The sequence below is a fragment of the Melospiza georgiana genome, chromosome 24, assembly GCF_028018845.1.
Source record: "Melospiza georgiana isolate bMelGeo1 chromosome 24, bMelGeo1.pri, whole genome shotgun sequence".
Classification (NCBI taxonomy): Eukaryota; Metazoa; Chordata; class Aves; order Passeriformes; family Passerellidae; genus Melospiza; species Melospiza georgiana.
The window spans coordinates 4829871-4841414 of record NC_080453.1 but is presented as its reverse complement, the minus strand read 5'-3'; positions in this window follow the sequence as shown (position 1 = coordinate 4841414).

Sequence of the window (11544 nt, the reverse complement as noted above, 5' to 3'; positions counted from 1 at the left end):
CCCACCAGTGTCTCTTACAGTGGAAAGCCATCCTTCACCTGCCCCAAGGGCTCACCTGATACCTGCTGCTCACCTTGGCTCAGCACAGGACCTGCCAGCAGGACTATTCAAGGACATGGTTTCCTGCTTTTTGCTGATCTGGGTCACTCATCAATTTAAATTCGAGTTAAAAGCCGTCAGCTGTTTTGCCTGATAAATACATGCACATGGGATTTGCTTCAGTTCAAGAGAAAATAGGAATTTATTTGACTAAAAGTTGCTTGGAAAAACTGTGGCTTACAGAAATTAGTCTTGCAACCTCCCAGCTTCGGAGACCTGCTTTCTGCCCTGGTATCGCATCGCGTTGTTATTCACCTCAGCACTCCGGAGTTAATTGCAGAGCTCACACTTTCTCTTGGCTCGTTCGCTTCCTGCTGTTTCATGATTCATTACTTGTAAATGAGTCCCTGCGGTTCCCACAAAGCTGATTCCCAGCCTCACAAAACCCTCAGATCTGTCCCTTGGCTGAGCTCTCCCTGCTCACGCCTGTGCCTGCTACTGGGGAAACTGTCGCTGAGTTACAGGTACATTTGAAGAATAGCTTCATCTTCTTGAAAAAAGACTTTTTTTTTTTTTTTTGTTTTTGGAGGTCCCAAAGTTTCTGTTGACTTCGGGGCAGTGAAGTGAGCTCCCCACTGGGCAACAGCTCCAGGGCAGAGCCTCGAGTCAGCTCCAGACAGGGAGATGGGAATAAGAAATAAAGAGTAAAATTGCATTTCACCATGATCCCCATATAATGCCATTGGTGTCCAGTGTGGATTCTGGCCACAACTGCTCCCCCTAACCAAAACAGCACCAGTGCCCAGGCACAACCCAATCCTGTCTCTGGGAAGAGGAATTCAATCACCTCTGAACTAGAGCAGTGATTGTTTTCACCTGAGATGGACAGACAATAACCAACCCAGACCAGAACCATGGATTTTGCTGCAGATTGCAATAATCCCCCCAAATTTCAGGGTGAAGCTCCTGCTTCAGTGCATATGGTGAGTTCCTGTCCCCCAGGGCATTCAGAGCAGGCTGGGATGGATAGGCCACTAAGAACTGGCTTCTTCTGGACCAGTCACCATGCTCTGAGTGGGGAAAGCCTCACCAGGATTTGTGTGATTTGTCCACAGCAGGACAGGCACAGCCTCACCAGGTGCCCCAAAGTGAACTCCTGTCTTGGAGCCCCTGTGGGTGTGGGCAGGCCCCTGAACACTGCAGCTCCTGGTCTCTAGGGCTCAATCCATCCCTTGATCCAGACCAGGACAACAGGGCTGAAGGTTAAGGATCAGTCAGAAGCTTGCAACACAACCTGGCAGTCATTTGGGGCATCTTCCCACTTCCTGGGGGGACATTTTAAAACAGCCTGCCTAACAGAGGGGTATGCACAGCTTTGACAGTGAGTACCATGGATCACTGAATCCCTTCTCCTGGGCTGATGGTGGGGGATGCAGCCCTTAGTGCTCACAGCCATGTCCTGTTCATGGACAGCTGTTTCCCCTCTGGAATGAGCCCCAAGCAGCAAGCTGGCATGACAGGAATCTTCATCTCTGGACCCCTTCTCCTTTGTATTCAGACAATGACAATGATTTCATTTTTGTTGCACTTTCTTCCTTGTCACCAACATTTCTTTTGTCCCTTTCTTTCTTTACAAATGTTAATTTCCGTCTTTGTCTCAGCCCGAGCTGTTTCAGTGCATTGTCTTCTGCCAACTGAAATGAAATCCTCCTCGATAGACAGATCTGAGAAAATTAACATCATGCTGCAATTTGGAACAAGCACAGCTGCAGCAGCTGCTCAGAGAGAAAGAGAAGAGAAAGAGGCACAAGAACAAGAGGAGTGAAAAGCACCTCCGACCCAGGAGAGCTTTGTGGCCATACTCTGCCTGTGTTCATCAGAGTGGCATTCCTTTATGATTTGAAATCAGTAAAAATGCCTAGGGACAATGTCAGGCAGGGTTTTACATTCCTGCTGAATTTGCATCAGCTGGGGCAAGAAGAGGGCTGGGAGCTCTGGGACAGTCACCTGCCTATGCAAAGATAGATCTTGGAGCTCATCCTCTCGGGGTCCTCATTCAAATGTGTGCAGGATGGGGAAGTGACCACAAAGAGCTGGAACAGATTTACTGAGGGCAAATTGGGTTTACAGAGAGGCTGGAGAGAGACTTTGGACAAGGGCCTGGAGGGACAGGACAAGGGGAAGTGGCTTCCCACTGCCAGAGGGCAGGGTTAGATGGGATATTGGGAAGGAATTGTTCCCTGTGAGGGTGCTGAGGCCCTGGCACAGGGTGCTCAGAAAAGCAGTGGCTGCCCCATCCCTGGAAGTGTCCAAGACCAGCCTGGATGGGGCTCAACCTGGGACAGTGGAAGGTGTCCATGGAATGAGAAAAGCTTTAAGGTCCCTTTCAGCCCAAGCTGCTCTGTGATTCTGTGATTCTATGAAAACACAGAGCTGCCTCTGCCTCCTTGTCCCATGACATTCCCATTAGCTTATTCTCATTCACACCAATATGAGTAAGACCAGAATGGGCCTCAAAGGGTTAGAAATGATCACATAAAGTTTTTTGGTTTAAAATGTTACAGTTCAGGAACTCAAATTTAACAGAAATGCTGTTATTACCTTCCAGATTACATCTTACATCTCCAATGTGCACAAATGCACTGAACAGAGGTGGAAGTCTCTCTGGGTATTGTATGATTTTGAGAACAAAAGCTGAACATCTTCCCAGACCACCAAGACAAACGCCAGAATCAGAGCTAATGAACAGCACAACCAGCTGCAGCTGCAGAACCAGGACATGAAGGAAAAAAGACTTTTCAGCACTTCTGCTTCCAAAGTGAACTTTCTTCCTTGAGCTGAGCAAAACAGCACTCAAAGAAAGGCTGGCAAAAAAGGATTTTGATCCCTCAAGTTTCCAGCAGCCACCACTCCAGGGATTTTGGAGGAGGTTAATGGTATTTAGTTATTCACAGGACTGAGTCCAAACGAACTGGAAAGCTCCAACTCTGGGAAGCTGACTGATAATGTTGTGGTAACCAGCAGAATGCCTCAATTAATTCCTCAATTAAACCCTCAATTAACTTATCAGATGCAGGACAGGCTGAGCTGGACAAGGCAGTTGATGCCTCAGCAGAATCCTTTGCCAGGATGGAAGGAATGTGGAAATCACTCAGGATTAAAATTCCTCTGGCCCATCCAGTTGCCCCTGTGCAAGCACAGCAGGAAGGCAGCCCCAGGGTGATGGCAGGGACAAAAGCTTCCCTGATCTGCCCTCATGGCACATCCCCTCCTGCTGCTGGACTCTTGAGGACATGCTCAGCCTCATACTAAAGAGATCAAGAGGGAGACTGTGGTGGTATTTGCAGGGTTCCAAGGAAGAGATGAGAGATGAAAATATTGACTCCATGTTTCAGAAGGCTGATATATTATATTATATTATATTATGTTATGTTATGTTATGTTATGTTATGTTATGTTATGTTATGTTATGTTATGTTATGTTATGTTATATTGTATTGTATTATATTATATTATATTATATTATATTATATTATATTATATTATATTATATTATATTATATTATATTATATTATATTATATTATATTATATTATATTATATTATATTATATTACTACACTAAAGAAAAGAGAAAGGAGACATCAGAAGGCAAGAAAAGAAAGGAATAGAATGAATAATAAAATCTTGTGGCTGACCAGAGTCCCAACACAGCTGGACCTGTGATTGGTCATCAAGTAGAAACAACCCACATGGACCAATCAAAGACGCACCTGCTGCATTCCACAGCAGTAGATAACCATTGTTTTTCTTTTCCTCTGAGGCTTCTCAGCTTCTCAGGGGAAAAAAAATCCATGCAAAAGGATTTTGCAGAAAATATGTCTGTGACAGGAGACAAGAAATAAAAATGGCAAATGCTTCCCTGTGGGGTGGGTATTGCTGATTTTACACTCCCAGGGTGATTTTACACTCCCAGGGCTGTTCACTGCTCCCTCTCTCAAACACAGGCAATGGATGGCACTTGTTATACCTGCAAACAACCCAGATGCGCTTCTGCAGAGCTTCCTTCTCTTCCTGACCCACCTTCTTCCACTCTTGACTGAAGGAAATAAATCCACTTGCCCCCCACACTCAGCTCTGCCAGGGTTGTGTAATTTGCACTGCCCCTGCCTGCAGGGACTGCCTCTCTCTTCACACCTTCAGCCCCTTTGAGCTCTTCATGCTTTTGTGCCTTTCACAATGTTGGGCCTCTTCTCGGCAAGGATTTGGGTTTACAACCTGCTCACACCTCACAAGATCCCGTCTGTGTGTGTGCAGGAATGTTCAATAAACGAGCTGGAAGCTTTAGCTTGGCTGCAGCACAGCAGGAGAGAGCACTCAAGCCCTTTGACTTGAGGGTTTCTTCTGTACTTGAGGGTTTCTTCTGTAATGACTCTCTTTGTGCAAGGAAATGTTATAAATGGAGGCAGGAATTTGTAGCACAAGTGTGTGAGTATTTCTTTATTGTCAGTTAAGCAAATCCAGTATAAAAATTAGCTGTGAAGTGGCCTCTAAGTGAAAAACTCATCACATCTCCATCAGCCCAGCAGAAGTAGAGTGCAAATGGGTTTGTGTCAAGAATACAAATGGTTTTATTTCAGGAGTTTTGATTGAATTAAATAGAAGTTGAAATTATCCTGCAATTGAATTAACTGAATGTCACTGTATTTCTCACACATTTCGTAGATTTTAAAGAGCACTTAGAGCAGGGTTTTGTGTCCTTAGGGCTGCATGAACAATGAGTGATTTGTCCTTTTCCATGAAGTGCCTTTTGAGATATCTCACACCGGTTGTGTGACACTCTCACTACCAACCAACAAAGCATGTATGCACTCAAAAAAGGGCTGAAATCCCTCAAGTTTTTGCCTCTTCAAAATTAGAAAATAAATGACACACCAGGAGGAAGAGGCCACCTGCAGAATCAGGTTCAAAGTGCAGAAGTCCAAGAAAATCAGTGGAAAGGAGTAAAAGACCTTTTGGACTGTTGTCCCTGCACGGTGGAGCTGCTGTGTCCCTTTGGGTGGATTCAGGGATGTCACTGGTGGTGACAGGCTGTCCTCAGGGGCTGTGCTGCTCAGTCATACCCTGTGTTGTGCTACACCCAAATGTTTTACCCAGGGCTTTATGTGTTTGATCTGGTGGCTCAAAGCCCATCCAGCTCCTGAAACAACCCCCCAGTTCTGCTGGCACCCTGCTCCTGTCACCTGCTGCAGCCAGAGGCTGCTTGTTAGAGGCAATGCTTTTTGTTGGATTTCTTTGACTGTGGACAGTGACAAAAACTCCCCACTGGATGCTGGGGTGCCCATGGAAATGCCATCTCCCCCTTGGCATGTGACCTGCATGTGGCTGGGGCAGAGCATGAGCTCAGCTGCTCTGTGAGGTTTCCTTGCCAGCTTAGCTTCACCTTTATAGGAGTCCACCCAGGAACCCTCCAGGGCATTCCTCCTCTCTCAGGGCTTTGTGTCATCCTGCATTTCCTTCATCCTCTCTCCACAGCCTTTGTGTCTTTCCTCCTCTCACCCAGCTTGCCAGGAGGAGACTCACAGGAGTGACACTGTGGGACCTCATCTTTCTCAGGCAGCAATGCTGCCCTGGAAACTCTTCTGCCTGCATGTTTGCTCCATGCTTCTCCACCTCTCTGCTCATGCTGCTTTCCTCACCCCAGTTCCTCTGTTTGCTTAGCACTTTGTCAGTGGAGCTCCTTCTGCCTGTGCTGAGCTGTGCTTTGCTGCTCTCAGGCCAAGGCTGGGTCCCACAGCTCCCACACATCACTGTGCTGGTGGCACACTCTCTCCTGCTGGTGGTCACATATGCTCTGCTCCTAAAATAGGATTCCACCTTTTTTTTACAGACAAAAAAGCCCCAAAAATGAGGGAAAGGGACACTGGGTGTGAGTCTGTGTCAGCTGTTCTGTGCACGAGAGTGATCTTGTCAGATTTGTGTTGCAGAGTGAAACATGGAGATCAGTTCTCACCCCTTAACTCTCTCAGAAATTGTGACAGTGTTCACAGGGGTCCGAGGATGAGGGAAGAGACAAGGATCTGGCTCCACGTTTCAGAAGGCTGATTTATTATTTTATTATATATATTATATTAAAACTATACTAAAAGAATAGAAAAAAAGGAATCAATAACAAAGGTTTCTGTCTTGGCCAGAGTCTGAGTCAGCTGGACTGTGATTGGCCATTAATTAGAAACAAGCACATGAGGCCAATCACAGATGCACCTGTTGCATTCCACAGCAGCAGATAATCAATGTTTACATTTTGTTCCTGAGGCCTCCCAGCTTCTCAGGAGGAAAAATCCTAAGGAAAGGATTTTCCATTAAAGATGTCTGCGACAAGAAATCCTATGGGACCTCCAGCAAACACTGAGTGCCTTCATTCCTAGATCACAGAATTACAGAGCCATGGAATAGTTTGGATAGAAAGGGACCTGAAAGATCATCTTGCTCCACCCTCTGCCATGGGCAGGGACACCTTCCACTGTCCCAGGTGCTCCAAGCTCCATCCAACCTGGCCTTGGACACTTCCAGAGATGGAGCAGCCACAGCTTCTCTGGGTACCATGTGCCAGGGCCTCACCACCCTTACACGGAAGAATTTATTCCTGATATCTCATCTAACCTTTCCCTCTGTCAATTTAAAACCATTCCCCCTTTTCCTGTCACTACTTGCCTGTATAAAAAAAAGTCTTCCTCTCTCTTTTTTCAGAGGCATCTACAAACTTTTGGGAGAATCTAACATTTTCTGAGAGCTTCCTGGCTGATCCTAGTCCCTAAAATTTACTTTTTGCACCCTGTTACCTGTTTGCAGCTCCAAACCTTCCTGTGTAGTATTGGGAAAAAGCAGCTCCCTTATGCCTTGAACAGAGCTGAGTCCCACACTGAGGTGAGACTGTTCCTAGAAAATGGGAAGACTCAGATATTCTCTGGTTATGCAGAATTCACCTTTGCTACAAGGCAAATGTTGAGGTGAAAGCAGAGTTCAATCATTACAATGCAAATATTGTCAGTACAGATTTAAAGACAGAAAAATGAAGCACTTGAGCAGAGCTTTAAATGAACTCCAGCTGGGCTGTTTTGTGTGGTCAGTGAGCTGATGGGACACTCACAGTTGTGGCAGAGAAACAGTATTTTAAAAAATTCCAGTCTTTGACACATCCATAAAAGCATCTTGGATTAGGGACAGGTATAATTTCACACCCCCAAAGCTCCTCTGGGATCCTGGTGCTCCCTCAGAGTGTTTTGCTGTGACACACAGGTCTCCTATGCATGGTCACACCTGATTTTCTAGCCATGGTGGCTTCTGTGTGTGATAATCTGGACTTGACCAGATGGTTCACAGTCCATGTGTGAGGAGAGGGCTCAGCTCTGTCCTGGACTTTTTCATATGTTACCTGAAAATGTCCTTCATGGATCAATTTTAAGATGTGCTGAGAGCCAAAAAGGTGCTGGGGGAACAATGGCCCTGGTGTGTGGGTGCATTTCTCTTCACAGAGTAAAGCAAGGCACAACTTCCCAAGGATTTTCTGGGATTCACGTTCTCTAAACCTCAGAGAAAGGAAAAAACAATTCTTATCTCATTTACTGCTCCTGTGTTTTAGAACAAGTAGAATACATTGTAAAAATTGTTTACCTAAAAGAAATTAGTAATTAAATTCTAGTGTAAGTGTTTGAAATCATTAACCAATTAAATCCATGTATGTGTGTCAGGACTGTCAGCTGACAGTCACAAAATTCTGTACAGTAAAGTACTTAGCAAATTCAGTGTAATATAGAATAATATAGTATAATAAAGTAATTATTTAACCTTCTGATATCAATGGAGTCAGATGCATCATTTCTCCCTTCGTCAGGGTTGCCCTGCTTTTACTACACTGGCGTGTATTTTAATTCAAGGAAAATGCTATAGAAAATCACATTTATTCTTTTCCCTGACTTTTCTGTTGAGAATATGAACTCTGGGACAGATGAGACCCCTCCCTGTGTGTCTGTGCAGCACCTCCCCTCCTGCCCTGGGCCTGGCACTCTTGGTTGGCATTAATGTAAACCTTGGCCACACTCTGTTTATGTGTGGTACGTGGCAAATAGTGAGGCCAAAACCTGTTTTGCCTCTTGGCACCTCAGTGCTTTGCTGAGTGTTCCTGCCCTGCAGAGCTCTCCAGGTTTGCTGAACCTGACCCTGCCTGGGTGAGTACATTGTACATTGTTTTTCTAAGCACTGACACCATGTTCTGTGCCTGGCAGTGACATTCCTGCCCCCATGCAGGTCCCACCACAGCAATTCTGCCCATTTACCAAATGCCCAGACAGGCAACCTGTCCTGCACTTTATCACAACATCAAAACAGGTGTGACTGACAAGGTCACAAGCAGCAGGGATGGCTTGGGTTAGTTTGTGAACCTACAGGCACACCCTGACATCCCAGGGTGAGGTCACCTCAACAAATCTTCCTGCACATTTCTCACCCCATCCCTTCAGCTCTCTGGACCAAGCCTTTTCTTCAACACTTGGTTCATTACCACAACCATGACTGAAGAGCAGCTCTGTGAGATAATTTTATGATGGCTCCTTGCTGCTGCTAGAAAGATAGGGAACAATTAGTCTCCTTGGCCAATAAGAACAGAAGGTGCTACTTGACAGCAGATCAAATTTAAGACTTGAAAATACAAACTTAAGACCTGAAAATACAAACACAAGACTTGAAAATACCAACACAACAGTCAGTGAATGAAGATTTGAGTACCAGAGAAAACCCACAGAAAGTCAAGCTCACAGCATCAAAGAGGCAGATGAAAATGGACCTATGGAAATATGACAGGCTAAAAACATGAAAGGCAGATGATTGAATGGAAAAGCCAACCAGCATGCTTCCTGTGGGTAACAGGTCTCTTTTCCCCACACTTGGATGACTCACTACAGAGTCCTTGTCCCAGCTTCCCCTGGTCTCTACTAGAGGCACCCTACAGGCTGCAGGGCTCCCAGACCTGTCACAGCACTGCAAATCGTTACAAACCTAAATCTCATGGTTCATGTGCAAGGGCCAGGCAGCTCTCCTGAGAGCAGAGGTAATTAAATTTTGCTCAGTCATGCAGGTAGAGAGAAGCAGCTCTTGATAATCCTGCCTCTTGTCCTTGCATGTCTTTGTAACACACTCTGTGGCAGCTGGCTTGGCCTCTCCAGAATGCATGAGCTGGAAATGCACTCAAGCAGAGCACTGGGGGAGCTGAGGACACTCCTTAGGCTTCACATGGTCTGTGTGGCTTCTGTCCTCAGAAAAAAGGTGTCACAGAATCACAGAATTACAGGATGGTTTGGGTTGGGAGGAACTTTAAAGGAAATCTTGTTCCAAGCTTCTGGGCAGGGACACTTTCCCCTGGAAAGGGGGCAAAACCACCACCAGTACAGTCCCCTCAGAGAAGGAAACTTCATTTGTTAAAGGAAAACATTCTGTTTAATTAATTAATTAATCTCATTCCGTTTCTACAGCTTCTCCACTCATCAAATCTGCATGAATCTTTCTGCAGACATGAAGGTTCGGCAGAGCCTACACCCCCAGCAGGCTGGCCAAACAGTGACAGCAGCTCAAGCAGCTCCTGTCACCCCTTCAGCAGCAGCTGGCTCGGGCACATGTCCCTTTGCTGTGTGCAGGACAGGCAGCTCTGACTGAAATGAGGGAACCAGCACAGTGCAGGCTCAGCCCCCTGCTCTGGACAGTGCCATGAGTGGAGCTAAAGCCTCAACTCCCCAGCTCCAGGCACAGAGGGCACAATCCCACCAGTCAGTAATGAAAACAGAGAGCTCTGACACCCAGTTCATTGTAGATAACAAAAGACTGTTCCCAAAAGGTCAGAGTCCTTGACTCCATCTTACACAGGAGAAACTGAGGCACAGAACTGTGACATGACCTCTCAGGGCTGAGGGCTGAGAGCTGATTTCAGTTCAGCACTGTGTCTAAGGCCAGCACTGCTCCATCACATAGACTTGAGAGCTTTAATCCCCATCACACATCTTCTGCACCTGCAGAACTTTTCCTCCCCATCCCCCCCTTTGGTGACATGCTGTCCTATTCACAGTCCTCCAGCCAAAACATTCCCTTCCTGGCACGGATGAGCTCTGCAGCACACCAGAGGCTTCACTCCTTGCCCCCTAGGAAAAAGGCAGCTCTTCTCCGTGGAGAAAAGGAAGTGGAGAGGAAGAGACCTGAAGGTGAAATCTCCCTTTCTGAAAGAATCAAGACCTGTGGAAGGATCACAATTTTTTAGTCCCAGCGGCTTTGGGATGGCACCGCAGAGACTGATGGAGAGGGGGGCTCCCAAATGCCCCCCAACACGCAGGGCACGTGTGGTGCTCCAGGATCTGGTCCTGAGAGCAGCTCTGAGATCCCCACGGGTGCCACCACGGCCTGATGGTGTCCCTTTGTTACTGCACAAACTCTTTTACTGGTGCATTCCACCATCTAGTGGAGATCTCGGAGAGGACAGAGCGCAGCAGGGCAATAGCTGCCACAAGACACAAAACCACAGGACAACTAAAAATGGAAACGACCTCCAAGATCATCAAGTGCTACCTCTGCCTGAATCCCACCCTGTTCACAAACCATATCACGAAGTGGCACAGTTAATAATTTTTTGAACACTTCCAAGGGATGGTGTCTCCACTACTGCCCTGGGTGCCCTGTGCCAATGCCTGACCACTCTTTCAATAAGAAATTTTCCCTAACATCCAACCTGAATCTCTGGCACAACTTGAGGCCATTTTCCCTTGTTCTGTCACTCATCCTCTCAGCTGCTCCTCATCACATTTGTGCTTCTGTACATGTACTAACAGCTCTTGTTCCTACATAATTTTCTATCTTATTCAAGATCCTTTGGTTGCTCAGGGTAACAGATGTGTTTACTTTGCACTTAGATGAAAACTTGATCCAGTTCAGAGCACAACTGTAGACTAGTAAAAGTCTACACTTTTGATTTGAACGTTTTACACAAACCCTGATTAATCCTGCAAATGGAGACCTCAAGGAGCCATACAGAAGGCTCACAGGGAGCATCCTGCTGTGTGGAAGTGGGACTGGACAGTGCTTGACAGTGATTCCACATCACCCCTTGTGAAGTTTATATTAATCACGAAGTGAAACCCAGTGATCAGCACACAGTGGAAACCAAACACAGAACAGCTTTCCCAGTGTGTTCAAGCACTGGATCCTGGCTTTGAACCATGTGCTGATGGGAGCTGCTTAGGAGAACCTAAAAATGGGGAGTTTTACAGTCACCTCTATGGAAGGAAATTCCCTATCCTATCTCAGACAGTACACACCTGCATTGCTAAGAAAGAACTTCCACCCCAAACCACTGAAGAAGCCTTTCAGAAGGCTTTGGGTCACAGCAGGAACTATTTCATCACCACTTCAGCAGTCACAGAGGGTGAATATGGTGATATGACAATCACCCCCACGCCTTGATTTTTAG